This window comes from Protopterus annectens, chromosome 9.part0 (assembly GCF_019279795.1).
Source record: "Protopterus annectens isolate FY-2018-M chromosome 9.part0, PAN1.0, whole genome shotgun sequence".
NCBI lineage: Eukaryota > Metazoa > Chordata > Ceratodontiformes > Protopteridae > Protopterus > Protopterus annectens.
Genome location: NC_056743.1, coordinates 1,923,440,977 through 1,923,457,191, shown reverse-complemented (window position 1 = coordinate 1,923,457,191; position 16,215 = coordinate 1,923,440,977). Strand labels below are relative to the sequence as shown.

The following is a 16,215-nucleotide window of genomic DNA, read 5'->3' as shown; positions in this document are numbered from 1 at the left end:
GTTCCCTCAAAGTATGCAAGGTTTTCCAAAAGAATAATCTTCAGGAGGAGATGCAGATGGGATGGATTCCTCTGCATCTGAATCCTCATAGGGTGGTATAGAAAATTCTTGATCAGAAGAGGAATCAGAAGAATAGAAACCTGATCTGAAGATTCATAATCAGTGTCTTGCCTCTTACCGGGGGGGGGGGCGCTAAGTCTTCAGCCATTTTGATAATCTGTTTTTTGGGCATAGAGGCCTGAGCACGTGGCTCATGCGTAGTTTTTTTAGCCTTAGAAGTTGTTTTTGTCTTCGTTTTTGAAGCTGGTGTCGGTTTTATATAGAAATGCTGAGCCCTGAAAACACCCTCAGAAGCCTGTGCCTGCTCAGCGGCTCCGGACCCATCCGAGGGAGAGACATCCGCAGATACAATACGCTGAGAATGTCGCGGCATGCCAGACTCCACATGGGTCTCTGTAGAGGCCTGCGACAGAAAAGTAGCGGGTATCAGGGGCTGCGAAAGCGCCAGAGTACCGGCGACTGGCTTAGGAGAAGCTTCGTCGTCTGTTTTAGACAGACGGTCTGTCCTTTTCTTTGCATTTTTTGTGAAATCCGGTAGTCTGATTGCTATCCGGCAACATTTCAGGGTAATTAAATCGGTTTCCAAAATATTTTGAAGCAAATACTTACCAACGCTTAATAGTGCATTGGTTAAATCTAGCACAAAACTGACAGCAAGGCATGTTATGATCTGGGTCTAGGCAAGGAATATAGTACAAATGAAAATCCTTAGGAGGTATTTGCTTCCCACAAGTAATGCAATTATTAACTTTTACTGACATCGGTAAGGAGCAAGAAAAAGTTTCCCCAACGGGGTACCTAGCTTTAATTGAAGACTTTGGTTCTGAAACTTGTATGTGAAAATTTCAGGAGTCTGCTGACTGGCACTTGCCAACTGCTTCGGGCACCGCGCGGCAAGAAAGACTAAAGAAAATGGCATCTGCTGCATGTTTTATACCCCTGACGACCTGACGTCATGGAAAAGGAGACCACAACCGAAGCAGGACCCAAGACTTTGATATTCAAGCCAACTGAGGGCAACCTGCTAGCATATCACCCCTAATGTAATGACTGCAACAGTGAAACACGAAGAACATCTAGGGAGGCATCCACCACCGTACCCACCAAAGTTGCCAAAGTCATTGGATGCACCTCAGCCCCTACATAGACGGCCGGTGGGATGTCAGAACCTGGAGGCGCAGGCGTTTTTTCCGGCCCAGTTACTTTGGCCTTCTTTCTTGGCGGTTCGGCCAAAATGGTAGGCATCACTGATATCCAAAGCAAGACGCTTAAGACATTGGTTTTCCACTAAGTTAAGGGCTGCAAGATGGATGCGCAGAGCTTTAGAGACGATTGACAGGCAAATGGAACATGCTTTGTAGTCGTGGGTAGGCCCTAAACAAAAGAGGTAGAAGTCATGGCTATCTTTGTGCAGGATTTTGACGTCCACACTTACATTTTCTCTTCCTAGATGACATGGACGGAATCAGCTAAATGAAAAATAAACAAACAGCAACCAGAAAAGAAAATGTTCCCCAACAGGGTACTGATCTTTTTGAAGACCGTGGCAAGGAGCAGAACGAGCGAACTGACGTTTGACTGGCAGCAGAGAAGTTCTGAGGTCTGTGCATGCAGACATCGTATTTATGGCCCACGGTTTATGGTATCTACGTGTGATGTCCCACACACCATACAGCAGCCAGGTTAAGCTTTTGTAAAAGGGACGGATGTTTGGGTCACCACCTCAAGCGGAGGATCTCACATGTTTAGAATACTGCAACATGAGAATAGGAGAATATTCATAGTTACAAGTACAAAACTCGATAAATCTTTAACTCTAATGACACAATTATACAGGCTTTCCAAGAAATCTTTTGTGTCTCTTAGTACTGCCGGAGCCTTCCCCAATACAGGTTTCTGTCTTCTACATAAATGAATAATGGCTCCATCAACCATCCCTGCCTGGACACTATAGGTTTCATTGGTGGATTAGATAGATGCTTATGAATCTTGGGGAGACTATGCAGAATCGGGAAAAAAAAAAAGTTCAACATTAACATACGTGTACAATTCATAAATTATAAATCCCGTCATTAACAAATAGTATAACTCTTCATGTACCTCTTTAACCAATACTTCATCATTTAAAAGTCTTTTTACTTTAAATTCTTTCCTAATAAAATAGTTTGTCAATAACTTCAACAGACCTGCCTTTATGGGCAGGGCATATATGAATACTCTCACTATATAATTCATCTACGGCATCGCATTCGGCAACAGAAAAATTATAAAACTTTATTTTTTTGCTGATTATATTGTACTGCCTGCTACATTTCAGTCTAGCAGACCTTCAAAAATACTTCCATCAATGGTTGCACTGATGGAGTAAAGACACACACTTTTATAAACTTATTACATTGTCCCTGATCAGGAAACAGACACTACAGTAACATTTCCTGCAAAGAAAGACCCACGATTACATCATTATACCTTGCACTCTCAGCTGGACTGAACAAATAAAGTTATGTACTCACCATAACGTTCCATCTGAGTAGGTAAACTTCATTCGTCAGCAACCTATGGGTCTTCGGATCCATATCGGATCCGAGCCGGCAGTTTCCAACAGTATAGATCCGAGCTCCAAGCTCCTCCCCCTACCCATAATCCCCTGCCAACCCTACCTGACCTCAGATCGAGTTTGCCCACAGCTAGATAAGCATACAAAAATCACCCGCAAAGCTAGCTACATACCCTTGCCATAAGGAAGGTAACATCTCGAACATCCGAAGTTCAGAGGGACAGAGGGGGGGGGGGGTCGGTTGCTGACAAATGAAGTTTACCTACTCAGATGGAACGTTATGGTGAGTACATAACTTCTTAATCTGAAGTAGTCAACTTCATTTGTGCATCAACTTTTGGGACAGAGTTCCCAGCTACCTAAATCTTGGGCGGTCCTCAAGGAAGGATGTTCCGGAGCCCTGCAGAGCCAAAGGATGCTCTCCCTTTGGAGACTATACCCAGCTTGTAGTGATTAATGAGGGTATGAGATGAAGCCCATCTTGCTGCTGAGCAGATATCATTCGAGAGTCTAGAATGAAAGGCCGCCGACGCAGAGACAGACCGGGTAGAGTGGGCATGAACTCCTAGAGGTGCGGGCCGACCAGTACTTTCATATGCCAACAGAATACACTGAGAAATCCATCTGGACAGTGTGACTTTGGAAACATCCTTTCCCAAGTTAAATTTGGCAAAGGAAATGAACAGCTGATCTGATTGCCTACGACCAGCTGTTCTGTGTAAATAAAAGCGCAGTTGTCTGCGCAGATCCAACAGATGTAACTTATGTTCCCCTTTGTTTTGGTAGTTGGGGAAAAAAACTGGTAGGTTAATGGACTGATTAATATTCGATTCGGATGCAATTTTTGGAAGAAAGGAGGGATTGGTCCTGAGGTAGACTGTCTTTGTGGAAGGACAAATAAGGTGGTTTTGCACAAAGGGCTTGAATTTCGTAAACCCTTCGAGCTGAGGTGATAGCTACAAGAACGGCAGTTTTCCATGATAAAAATTTTAGATCTACTGAAGCTGCAGGTTCAAAGGGAGGGGCTGTAAGTGCCTGAAGCTGCAGGTTCAAAGGGAGGGGCTATAAGTGCCTGCAATACCAAGGTCAAGTCCCAAGGTGGGGACTGCTTCCTTCACTGGGGGGTCTGAGTAAGAAGGTACCCTTCAGAAAGGCCTTGCATAACTTGGAGGAGATCCAACGGTCCAAGGTCGCTTCCTATGCGATAGTGAGAGATAGCCGCCAACTGAACCTTGACTGTAGAGGAGCTGGCACCCTGATCGAAGAGTCCTGATAGGAAATCTAACATCGCAGGCAACACAGCGGTGAAAGGATCTATATCTCTGTTCTCCACCCAAATAGAAAAACGTTTCCATTTGCTATCATAGACCTTTCTGGTGGATGGCTTATGCGCCGCCACCAGAATAGCTTTGACCTGGGAAGAGATACAGCGAGTCCTAGCTAACCTTGGAACTGGATCAACCAAGCCGTGAGCTTGAAGTTGTCCAGATTTGGGGTCGGAAGATCCAATGGATGGGTTATGAGATCCGGAATGGGATCCAGAATCCAGGGAGGATTCACTAGGTGAGACCAAAGATACGGGAACCAAGCCTGGCGAGGCCAGAATGGGGCAATGAGGATTATCTTGTTCTGCAACAGACTTTCTGAAGAAACTTCAACATCAGCGGAAGAGGAGGATAAGCATAAAGGAGACCGGGGGGCCAAGCATGCACCAGAGTGTCTCGTGGGGACTCCCCGGGTGGGGGAATTAGAGCAAAGTAGTCGTTACATTTCGCATTTGAAGGAGAGGCGAAATGATCGCAACAAGGTTGACCCCAAGTGGAGAATATCTGCTTCGCTACTTTTGAGTCCAGAGACCACTCGTACGGCGAGAGGATGGTGCGACTCAACTTGTCTGCTAAAATGTTGGACCGTCCCGGAATGTGCGTCGCTATGAGAAAGCGGTTGGTGGAAAATCACCCATTCCCACACTCTCATGGCCTCTTGACAAAGGGGATAAGACCTGGTTCCTCCCTGTTTGTTGATGTACCAGACTACTGCCATGTTGTCCGTCAGGATTGCAATTGTTCCTATGGGAAGAAGGCTCTGTAGTGCTTGCAACGCCAAAAGCACCGCCCTCATCTCTAGGACATTTATATGCAGAGAGGTTTCCGTGCTGTTCCACGTGCCTTGGACTGTCCTGCCCGCACAATGCCCCCACCCGAGGCAAGAGGCATCAGTGGTCACTGTGGTTAGGGGAGGGGACATAGAAAAGGGGACCCCTTCTGGAGATCCGGGGATTGGAGCCACCATAAGAGGGCCTCCTTGCAAACCCTGCTGAGGGGAATAGGGTGATAGAGGGAATTGCAGAAAAGACCATTGAACTTGGAGAGTCCATTGCAGGACTCGTGTTCAGACACGCCATCGGCAACAGGTTGATGGTGGCTGCTATCGAACCCAAAGCCCTCAGGACCAATTCCACCAGGGGTGCCTGGGGTAGGAGGATGGCCAGCACATGAGGTCTTAAGGTCTGCACTCTGTCTGGAGTTAGAGGGCTAGACGTCTTGCTCCGATGAAATCCATGGTTTGAGTTGAAGAAAGGGAAGATTTCTCTATGTTGATAGTGATCCCCAGCCGGGCCGCTAGGTAAAGGAGTTTCTGGCTGCGCAGAGTAGATGCCTTGTGGGGGTGGTCAGGAACCAGTTGTCTTGGTATGGAAAAACCTGAATGCCCTGCAGTCACAGGTGGGCCGCTATCACCGACAAACTTTGGTGAACGCCCTGGGGGCTGTGGTGAGACCAAAGGGAAGGGCCCTGAATTGGTAATGGCTGGCTCCTAGCCGGAAGCGGAGAAACCTCCAGGATACTCTGTCTATCAGAATGTGGTAGTACGCATCCTTAGGTCTATAGAGCATACGCATCCTTGAGGTCTATAGAGCACATCCAGTCGTTCTCCCGCAGGAGGGGGAGAATGGATTGAAGAGTGACCATCCGGAACTTTTAATTGGTTACTGACAGGTTCAAGAGGGATAGGTAGAGGATCGGTCTGAAGTCCCCAGTCTTTTTGGCACCAAGAAGAACCTGGAGTAAAAGCCTGATCCGTACTGGTCTGGGGGGACATGCTGGATGGCTCTTTTCTAGCAGCTGCTGGATTTCCGCAGCTGCGGCCTCCCTCTGCTCGGGTGGGACGTCTGGGAGGTATCTGGGATTGTGAGGGAAATGGGAGAAAGGGAACTGGTAACCTCTGGATATGATGCTAAGCACCCAGCGGTCGGTCGTGATAGACTCCCAAGCTGCTAGATGCCTCGAGAAGTGCCCCCGACTGCCTCCAGAGTGGAGCAGTCGGGCAACCCTTCAGGGCTTTTGCGTGGGCCGGTCAGAGAACGGTTCTCTGGACCCAAAGTTCCTTGGGCCCCCTCTGCCTCTAGGGTGGTGTCCACCCTGTCCTTCTCTGCCGCGGAAGGACTGGGGGTCCGGAGCGAAACTGGGCTGTTGCGACTTCCGGAGCCACATCTTCTGTCCCTTTTGGTTCTTGGAAAAGGACCTCTGGGGAGCAGAGAAGCGGACTCCCGACAGCAGACGCCTTCCCATCCTTCTCGCTCTGGACCAAGGTATCGCGTATGTTCTAAAAGGGCAGAACCATCGAAAGGGGCATTAGTGAAAGACGCCTTAAAGGGTTCCGCGAAATCACAGTGGCGGAGCCAGGCCTGTCGCCTCATAACGATGCCTGCTCCGCTAGCTCTAGCGGCCCCTTCCGTGGCGTGGGACAGTAGCCGCATAGATGTGTTCGAGATAGCTCTAAGAGTGGCCATTCGGGAAGAGTACAACTGTTTGTCCTCCGCCGACATGGACTCCAGGGGCGACACGGCGTACTCTTTGATAAGGTCTCGCTGCAGTCGTATGACATGTGCCATGTAGTTCAGTGACCTCACTGAGAAGGTAGCTGAACTAAAAACCCGCTTCCCTAAATAGAGCCATCGACCGAGACTCCTTGTCTGGAGGATGGACCGAGGGACTCTCCTGGGCTAATTCCCTTTTAGTGGCCACCGCCACCAACATGGCATCTACAGGGGGTTCCCTTACTCCAGTGAGATCTGTCGAAGGGTGGACTAAGTATTTTGTCAGGTCTTTTTGGGACCGTCTCCAGTGTCCGGATCCTTCCACGCCCTGGTAGTGATCAGATCTACCAGGGGGTCAGCTGGAGGGGACATCCAAGAGGTAGACGGGCCTGCTTCAAAAGCCTCCAGGAACATAGATTAGTTTGAGGTAGGCTTCGAGGCAGACCCCCCCCCCCTAATTCTGAGCATCTCCATGATGTCTCCAAAGGAGACATCCTTGGGGGGGGGGGGGTGTGATCTTGGGGAACCTTCCCCTTCCTCCAAATCTGTGTCCTCGGTCAAGGACTCAGGGGAGTCCAAGTGCCTACTTGCGCTTGTGAGGAATCTCCTCAGGGTGGCTCTCCGAGGAGACCTCACCAGCAAAGTCATGTTCCAACAGAACGACCTGGGACGTCGGAGCAGGCTGCCCCTGGGACTGGCAGAAAGAAGTCGGACCCATCTGAGATGGGGTGCATGGTGGAGCCGTAGCCAAGGCCAGGGGTCGGGAATCCCTCGACAGAACCCTCTCCACTACGTCGAATGCCGAAGGAGAGCCGCTCTCTCTCTGATCCGAAAGCAGACCCTCCCTCGGATCCGACAGGCAGATCAGGGCCGGAGCCGATTCGGTCGGATCCGAAGGTCCAGTATGCTCCGACCTGGGCGAAGCCGAAGACACACAGACCCTCTGATCCGAAGCTCAGCTCTCGGCTCCAAGAATTCGGATCCGAAAAAAGGGACCCGACAGACTCTAGGGCATTGTCGGCGCCGAAGTACCCGATACTGTCTGTGCCGACACCCCCCCGGCACCGACTCTACCCGGCTCCAAAAACTCCAAACCCGGGAAGCGGGTCAGAGAAGGAGCAATTGGGGCAAAAAAAAGATGTCTAGCTCCCCCCCTGGAGGGGGGGGGGGGGCAGGAGCACTCCCATCTGCAGCTGGGCCTGGAGGAATCTTCTCATCATCCGGTCCAAGTCTGCGTCCGTCAGGCTTCAGGTGGATCTGGATGAGGCCACCGAGGTGGGACGGGAGTGCCGCCTCGATGACCTCGACGGGGGCCGGGCCCCCTCCGGTCCCAGGGAAAAAGGAGACTGGAGCCAAGGGGTGGAAGGCTCGGAAGTCCTGGAGGGAGAAGACTGCTTAGCCGGCGGGGCCGATGAAGAGGCCTCGGCCCGCCGCTTGTGGTGCTTCTGCTTCTCCTTCCGCTTCTCTTTCCTGGACTCCCTATCCTCCTGGAACGAAGCGGGAGGTCGAGTCCCGGCCAGTGGAAGGGAGGCAGGAGTGGCAGTAGCCGCAGCAGGAGCCACCGTGGGACCGGAGGTCGAAGCAGAGCCCGGGGGCAGCAGTCCCGCCAGAACCAGCTTAGTCCTCAGGTTCTTAAGTGCCCTCGGGTTGAATGCCGCACAAGGAGCAACCTGACGACAGTTGTCCAACCCCAAGGCACAACACACACAGTGTGGCCATCCGCCAGGGATAGCTTATGGCCACACTCTGTACACTTGGAAAAAACAGCTTTTGGGGCCTCCGACATACCGAAAGAAAACACACGCTAGGCCCCAACACACAGCACACTCCCTAACGCACTAACGAGGGTGGGGAAGGAAAACTATGAAGATTAACAGACGGGTAAAAGGAAACTAATGAGGGACCTGTACACAATACACGCACACTAAATTTACCAAAAAAAGGACAGAGAAAAAGGGTAAAATTTTCTCACAAAAAGATGCTAAGCCTGGAACTCTGATCGAGCTGCTGGATGAAACCGCTGCAAACTAGATCTGAGGTCAGGTAGGGTTGGCAGGGGATTATGGGTAGGGGGAGGAGCTTGGAGCTCGGATCTATGCTGTTGAAAACGGCTGGCTCGGATCCGGTATGGATCCGAAGACCCATAGGTTGATGCACAAATGAAATCAACTCCTTCAGATCCTTTGTTTGTATCTGACCGATAGGAGGGCTGCCACCAAACGAGATCTGGTGGAAGAATCGTGTTCTTGAAGAATGGGCAATCTACGCATTGGAGATACTGGTTCCTGTTAGAACCAAGGAATGGTAAGAGAGCCTAGGAAAACAGAATCTAAAGATTTAACAATCGTAGCTGCTGGAGCCAAAGGAGGTGTCAGATCTGAGGAGTGTTTCCTGGAAGACTGATTTCTCAAAAGAGGAGGAAGGCTTGTCTTTAAATTCAGTGCAAGTAGAAGGGTATTAAGAAGTAGAAGGGTATTAAGAAAGTACAGTTGTGTGCCTACCATAAATGTAGATGTTAGAGTGTATTCACTATTGCAGTCATTACACTTGGGTTATCCTGCTGGCAGGCTACCCGCAGTCGGCCTGAATTCCAAAGTCCTGGTCCGGCGTCAGTTGCTGTCGCCTCTTCCCTGACATCAGTGCACCAGGGGTATAAGAGATGCAGCCGATGCCATTTTCTTCAGTTTTTCTTGCCCCAGATGCCAAGTGTCCCCAAAAGGTTAGGCTAAAAATACTGCTTATAAAAAAGCAAGCACTAAAACAAACATTACCTTCATCTACAAGCAAATACACCACATAGGTTGTATAGAATAGAGAAGCACAGATAAGTCCCAGCAAAGAAAGGGGGATGGCGGGTGGGTAACCTGGACTGCAACAGTGAATACACTAACATCTACATTTATGGTAGGTACACAACTGTACTATGTTCATTGTGTTTCACTGTTGCAGTCATTACACTTGGGTTGAATTGCAAAGCTGAGTTTGTGTGGCTTGGCCTAAATAGAATTGGGAGAGGCTATGAGGCCCTGCAGAACTGCAGTGGCAAAGCCTGCTCTGGATTTAGAGTAAAGAGGTAAGTGGTAGTGTTTTGTAAACGTGTGCACTGAAGTCCAAGTTGCAGCCTCCAAAATATCCTTGGTTGGTACTCCTCTGAGGAAGGCTGCTGAAGTGGCTGCTGCTCTGGTTGAATGTGGCCTAATGCCCCTAGGCACTGATTTGCCATGTTGTGAATAGCAGAAACGAATGCAGTGGCTTATCCATTTTGAAATAGTCTGCTTTGTGATAGCCTTTCCTAGTGATCCTACAGCATATGCCACTAAAAGTTCCTCAGTCTTTCTGAATGCTTTAGTTTTGTCAAGTAGAAGCGTAGCTGTCTGTGTATGTCCAAAGAATGCAGAAGTCTCTCCCCTTTATTCTGTGAGTTTGGATAAAAAGTAGGCAAAAGAATGGTTTGATTAAGAGCCACACTGGACACTACCTTAGGCATAAATGTTGGGTTCGTCCTTAGAGAAACCCTGTCCGGATGGAAAATAATACAAGGTTCCACAGCCATTAATGCCTGTAACTTTGAGACTCTTCTTGCTGAAGTTAATGCTAGGAGCAGAGCTCTTTTCCCTAAGAATTTTATCTCAGCTGTATTGGCTTGCTCAAAAGGAGGCAGTGTGAGCTTTTCCAAGACAAAATTGAGGTCCCATGTAGGTATCTGTGCTCTCCTTGGAGGTCTTGTGTTTTTGGCCCCTCCGAGGTACTGCCTTAGCAGTGGATGTGAAAAAATAGGTGGTTCCATATTATAATGAGCTGAAATGGCAGAGGCATGGATCTTAATTGATGAGAAGGATGGGCCTTTGTCCAGCATCTCAGTTAGGTATTGTAAAATCTGAGGAACAAGCATGTCAATTCCTTGTGCCTGGTTCCAAGCACAGAATCTCTTCCATTTTTCTGCATAAGATTTTCTGGTGCTGGGCCTCCTGGCCTCCAAAATAACATCCATAACTGCTTTAGAGAGGTATGTTCTGAGTGGTTATATTATCCACCATGCAGCCAGATTTAAGGTTCTGAGTTGGCTGTGCAAGATCTGATTGTTTTGTTAGGTCAGTAGATGAGGAATGAGGTAAAAGTCCAGGCTGGGCCTTTAGACCAGCTCTTTAGGATTGGATACCAGTGCTGGCATGGCCAGTCTGGGGCAATCAGTATCATTTTTGGCTTCTTTTGTCTGACCTTTAGGAGTACCTTGGGGAGGAGAGGCAGTGGATGAAAGGAATATACTGTAAGGGTTTTCCAGCTGAATGATAAGAGCATCCACCTTCCATGCCTGTTTGTGATAAGTCCTTGTGCAGAATCTCTGTAGTTGGCAGTTGTGAGGGGAGGCAAATAGATCTGTCTGGGCATCCCCATTTCCTTATGCTGAAGACGTGTGGATCTAGTTTCCACTCGTGAGGGTCCATGAGGCTTCTGCTTAGCTCGTCTGCCAGAGAGTTTGTCTTTCCTGGCAGGAATTGTGCTTGCAGGTGCACTTGGTAAGTCAATGCTGTGTTCCACAAAGTCATGGCTTGTCTGCAGAGGGGATAGGAATGTGTGCCCCCTTGCTTGTTTATAGCACATGACTGTAGCATTGTCCGTCTTTATCAATAGTTGTCCTGGATGGAGTAGGTCCTTGAAGGCTGTCAGGGCATTCTGTACAGCTAGCATCTCTTCGATTGATATGAAGATGCATTTGGCTTGTGGGCCACATGCCCTGAATACATTTTCCTGTCATGTGGGCCCCCCAGGCATAATCCAATGCATCTGTTAGTGCCTGCCTGGATGTGGGTAAAGTGAATGGCTGTCCCTTATTGTGGTGGCAGGCCAGTGCCCACCTTCGAAACTCCTGTTGCAGGCAGGGAATGAGGGTAATTAATGTTTCCAGGCTGTGGCAATGTTGAGTCCAAACACTTTGTAGGTACCATTGTAGCTTCCTCATATGCAGTCTTGCATATGGAATTAGCAGAATGCAGGATGCCATGAAGCCCAGAGCCTGCAGAATTTTTCTTGCAGGTAACTGGGTCTTTGTTGCCATCTTTTCGAAGTAAGAAGTCAGTTGCCTTTGTTTGTCTGGCATGTGATGAGCCATCTGGGCAGTTGTATTTAAGCTTGCACCCAGGAATATTACCTCTTGAGAGGGTACTAGTTTTGATTTATTTTCGTTTACTGTGTACTCTAGGGAAATTGGTAATCTTTTTACAAACGCCAGATGCTTCAGTAGAATGTCCTTGCTCTCTGCCTGAATAAGGCAGTCGTCCAAATAGGTTTGTATTTGAATTCTTTTTTGTCTGCAAAATGCAATTACTGGTGCCAGGCATTTTGTTAAGACTCTGGGCGCAGTAGACAAGCCAAAGGGCAGTGCAGAGAATTGGTAGTGCATTCAGCCAGCTATGAATCTGAGGTATCTTCTGCAAGATTGTCTGATTGGGACATGCAGGTATGCCTCTGAGGTCCAAACTTACAAGCCAAGCCTTCTTGCCCAGCATGGGCAGAAGCTGCTGCAGTGTCAACATTTTGACTTTTGGAACATCCAGAAAAGTGTTTAGAATAGACAGGTCCAGTATTGGTCTCCAGGCTTTGTCCTTTCTGGGTACCAAGAAAAGTCTTGAGTAAAATCCTTGTCCCTGCTCTTGCTGTGGTACTCTCTGAATAGCCCTCATGTTCATGAGAGATGAGATTTGCTTTTGTGCCTCTGCCCACTGATTGTGTGGCAGGTCTGGCATACCTTTTGTCTTTGGAAGGATGTGAAAGTGGAACCTGTAGCCCTGAGAAACTATATTCAAGACCTATTTGTCCTGGGTGATCATGTGCCAATTTTGTGAAAAAAGTGCTAGCTTTCCCCCTAAGGGTGCTGCCAAAAGATAAGTGCTTGGCACTGGCAGTGGAAAGTCATTGGGACTGTTTCCTATATGGCTGTGATTTGTCTTCTCCGCTTTTGGAGGTAGAAGCACCCCATTGTATAGGCCTGTATGAGCCTTGGGGCTGAGATCTGCCCTCTAGGGCGTCTGTATCTGCCTCTTTGTGGCAGACACTGGAAAGGACCAATTCTTAGGCCAGTTCCTGCTAAATCTGGGTGGCTGAACCTGTAAAAAATCCTTTACTGTCTTGTATAGATTTTGCTTTATCCTCCATTTTCTTTAACACCTCTTCTGCCTTAACACCAAACAAAGTATCATACTGTAATAGAGCATCCAATAATTTTGCTTTAACATGATCAGGCAGATTCTGTTCCTTTAACTAAGCATGCCTTCGAATGACAGAGCCTGTAACAGCAGCCCTGCAAGAGGCCTCCAGTGAATCAAAACCACATTGCAAAGTATGCTTTCCCACTTGTTCAGCTGCATGCAATAAATCCTGCATTTCCTTGTTTTCAGAACATTCAGAATGTCAACATTTTCTGTTTTAGCAGTGACATTAAGTATTGCTGATATTTAAGCATATGAAACTGACAATTTAAAGCCCTTGCAGCCAAGGTAGCAGAGGTGTAAACTTTTTTCCCCCCATCTGTCCAGTGCTCTAGAATCCCTATCAGAGGGGACAGGGTTTTTTGCAGTGGAAGCCTTAACCCCTTTGGGACCCAGAGATATATTTTCTGGGTCAGCAGCAGGGTTTTTATATAGAAATTTATGTGAATCTGGAACACTGTAGTACCTGTCTGGCTTAACGGGTGAGTCAGGAGACAGACCGGACTCTGAAAATACATCTACAATGTCTAGTACAGGTAGAATAGCAAGAGGTCTGTGCTGAGGCAGTAAAAGAAAATCTGAGCCTTTTCTTAGATTCTGAGTAATCTTGGCTCTCCCAGTGAAAATGCTCCCTCATGGTATGCAGGGTTTCCCCAAACGAATAGTCCTCAGGGGGAGAGGCTGAAGGGATAGACTCTTCAGCATCAGAATCCTCATAGGGAGGAAGAGAATATCCCTGTTCTGAAGAGGAGTCAGATGAAATGGACCTGATCAGGAGAATCATAATTCAGTGTCTTGCCTAGGCCTCTTATCAGGAGGGGGATGGGAATCCCTGAACAAAGTAATTAGGTCTTCGGCTATTTTGAGCATCTGTTTCTTAGGGATGGAAGTCTGTCCAGGAGAATGCTGTACTTGTTTCTTTGCCTTGGAAGCTGAGGTTGGCTTGATATACAACTGTGTAGGTCTGAAAACACCCTCAGAAGCCGATGCCTGCTCAGCGGCTCTGGACCCATCTGAGGGAATAGTTTCCGAAGGTCCAATACATTGAGTATCCAGAGGCCTAGTTGTCTCCACGTGGGAGTCGGAAGCGGCCTGTGGCTCTGAGGTAGCGGGTGTCAGGCTGCAAAAGCGCCTCGCTGAGAACCGGCAACTGGCCGAGCGGAGGCTTTGTCTGTTTTGGACCTCTGATGCCTGCCCTTTTTTCCCCTTGCGCTTTTTATGAACTCCGGTCGTCGGCTGTTCCGACGGCATTATATAATTAAACCTTCGGCCAAAGTAATGAAAGGCAAAATCGTACAGACCCTTAATAGTGCGTTGGTTAAATCTAGCACAAAACCGACAACTAGCAACGTTGTGATCAGGGCCTAGGCAAGGAATACAGTAAGAATGAAAATCCTTAGGAGGTATTTGCTTCCCACAAGAAATACAATTGTTCAACTTTTTTATGACATCGGTCTGGAGCAAGAAAAAAGTTTCCCCAACGGGGTACTTAGCTTTATTGAAGACTTCGGATCTGAAATTCGATTTCGAAAATCTCAGGAGTTGGCCGACTGGCACTTGCTAACTGCTTTTGCTTCAGGCACCGCGCGGCAAGAAAGACTGAAGAAAATGGTGTCGGCTGCATCTTGTATACCCCTGGCGCACTGATGTCAGGGAAGAGGCGACAGCAACCGACGCCGGACCAGGACTTTGGAATTCAGGCCGACTGCGGGTAGCCTGCCAGCAGGATAACCCAAGTGTAATGACTGCAACAGTGAAACACAAAGAACATCCTGGTATTTCAGATGAAGTCTTCAAACCAGATGAAGGTTGGATGACACCCATATCAACTTATTTCTTCTCTCAACCAGTACTCTACAACCAAAAGCTTCACAAAATTGACCAGGTAACATTGAGGTGCATAGTACGAGGAAGTATACACAATTTTCATGTGTATCAGAATTGTGTGTGAACACTGCACACTGACTGGCAGTAGATTTTTACGTGCAGAGTTGCCGGCCCTGACGCACAACCTTCAACGAAGGTACGCCCATTCACGCATGTCTCCACACAGAAGATGCTCTAGCTGAGAATCGAACAGGACGTCTTACTGTGAGGCGACAATGCTACCGCAGCAATCTAGTAATTATGGCTAAAGAACAAACTATAACTCTCTAATACAATATCTAAAAACTTAACTACAGTATCTAGCAAAAACCACATACTTAAAATATATTAAGACAATCACAAAAAATGGGAGCGGAGAAGGAACCCCATAAAAGAGTAGTAGGAATAAGGATAGCAGTAATAACAGCAAACAAAATTTTCTCTGTTTTGTAGAAAAATAACACCAACCATGCTTGAGCACCAAGAACTTGTCAGCACTCGAAAGCAGGAAAGATCATCCAGGGCAACTCCTGTGCAAGGGGATTATGATTAGGGGGAGTAGCCTGAGCACGAGATCCTAAGTTTTGCAATGGCAGAGGATGGATCAGACGTCAAATCCCATAGCCAGGAATAGAGGAATGTACAGAAAAGACATCAGATCTTACTTTTCACATTAATGTCAACTCATAAAACTGTTCATGGAGGAGCTTCAAAAGCATTCATAACCTGGCATCCCTGCTTTAGCTACAAACCCAATAATTTGGAAAAAAAGAATTACAAAGTCATTATTGTCTGATCCATTCTAAAATATCTCGCCAACGACAAAAATTTCGACATCTATACCAAGTATAGGAGGCCTTCTTTTCTCAGTATTTATTTTCATTTTTTTGTTACTTATTTGCTCCCTATGGAAATTACTGCAGTGGTGCAACGGTAGAACAGCAAGAGGTTCTCCCGTTTGATTCTTGACTTGGGTTGGGAGGGCCTTCTGTGCGGAGTCTGCATGTCCTCCCCGCGATCAAGTGGGTGTTCAAAAGACAGCGTTGAATGGGCATGCCTTCATTGAAGGTTGTGTGTCGGGCTGGCAACTCGACACCATAAAAACCAACTGCCAATTATTAGCGGACCGGGAAAAGCTGAAAGACAAACAACTTGCTCCCTATGGAATTCCTGTGTTCCTTCCCAGCTAAAGATCTTTGTCTAGTCTCACAGAATCCCTCCAACCCCTCTCATCTATTTATAAGAGCTCATTTGAACAGCTCCTGATCCCCAACACTTCAGATTTGATAAAGTGCATGTAAGATGATGTACGAAAGTGCTTAGTTTTGCTATTATAGTAGAGGAGTTTGCTCGTTTTTTAAATTCAAACCTTTAACAGAATGCCAGCCGCAGCCCCCCCCCCCCCCTATTCGACAAGGTCATATGCTGAGCCCGATATGAAGAGAATCAATGCATATGTGATGACTGCCAGACATTTTATAACATTTATCCTAGAAAAATGTACTCCTCAGAATGGATGCACAAACATCTTTCCTCAATCCTACTTTCCATTCTAGATTCAACCTCTGCAATTTTTCTTCCACAGATCTGCTCCTTTCAGAATCTCACCTCCAGCTGCTAGTCTGTGTGCAAATGTAATATTCCCAGCTGACTTGTCCTCAAGATCCCTTGAATGAGCCAATGACTTACAGGGCTAAAGCTCTGACTAG

General features: G+C 47.6%; 1 protein-coding gene across 1 annotated transcript in view; it reads right to left on the bottom strand.

Annotated features, from left to right (window-relative positions):
* DHPS (deoxyhypusine synthase) overlaps positions 1-16,215 on the bottom strand; it is a gene marked incomplete in the record, with an annotated part of 571,286 nt that overhangs the window by 206,519 nt on the left and 348,552 nt on the right.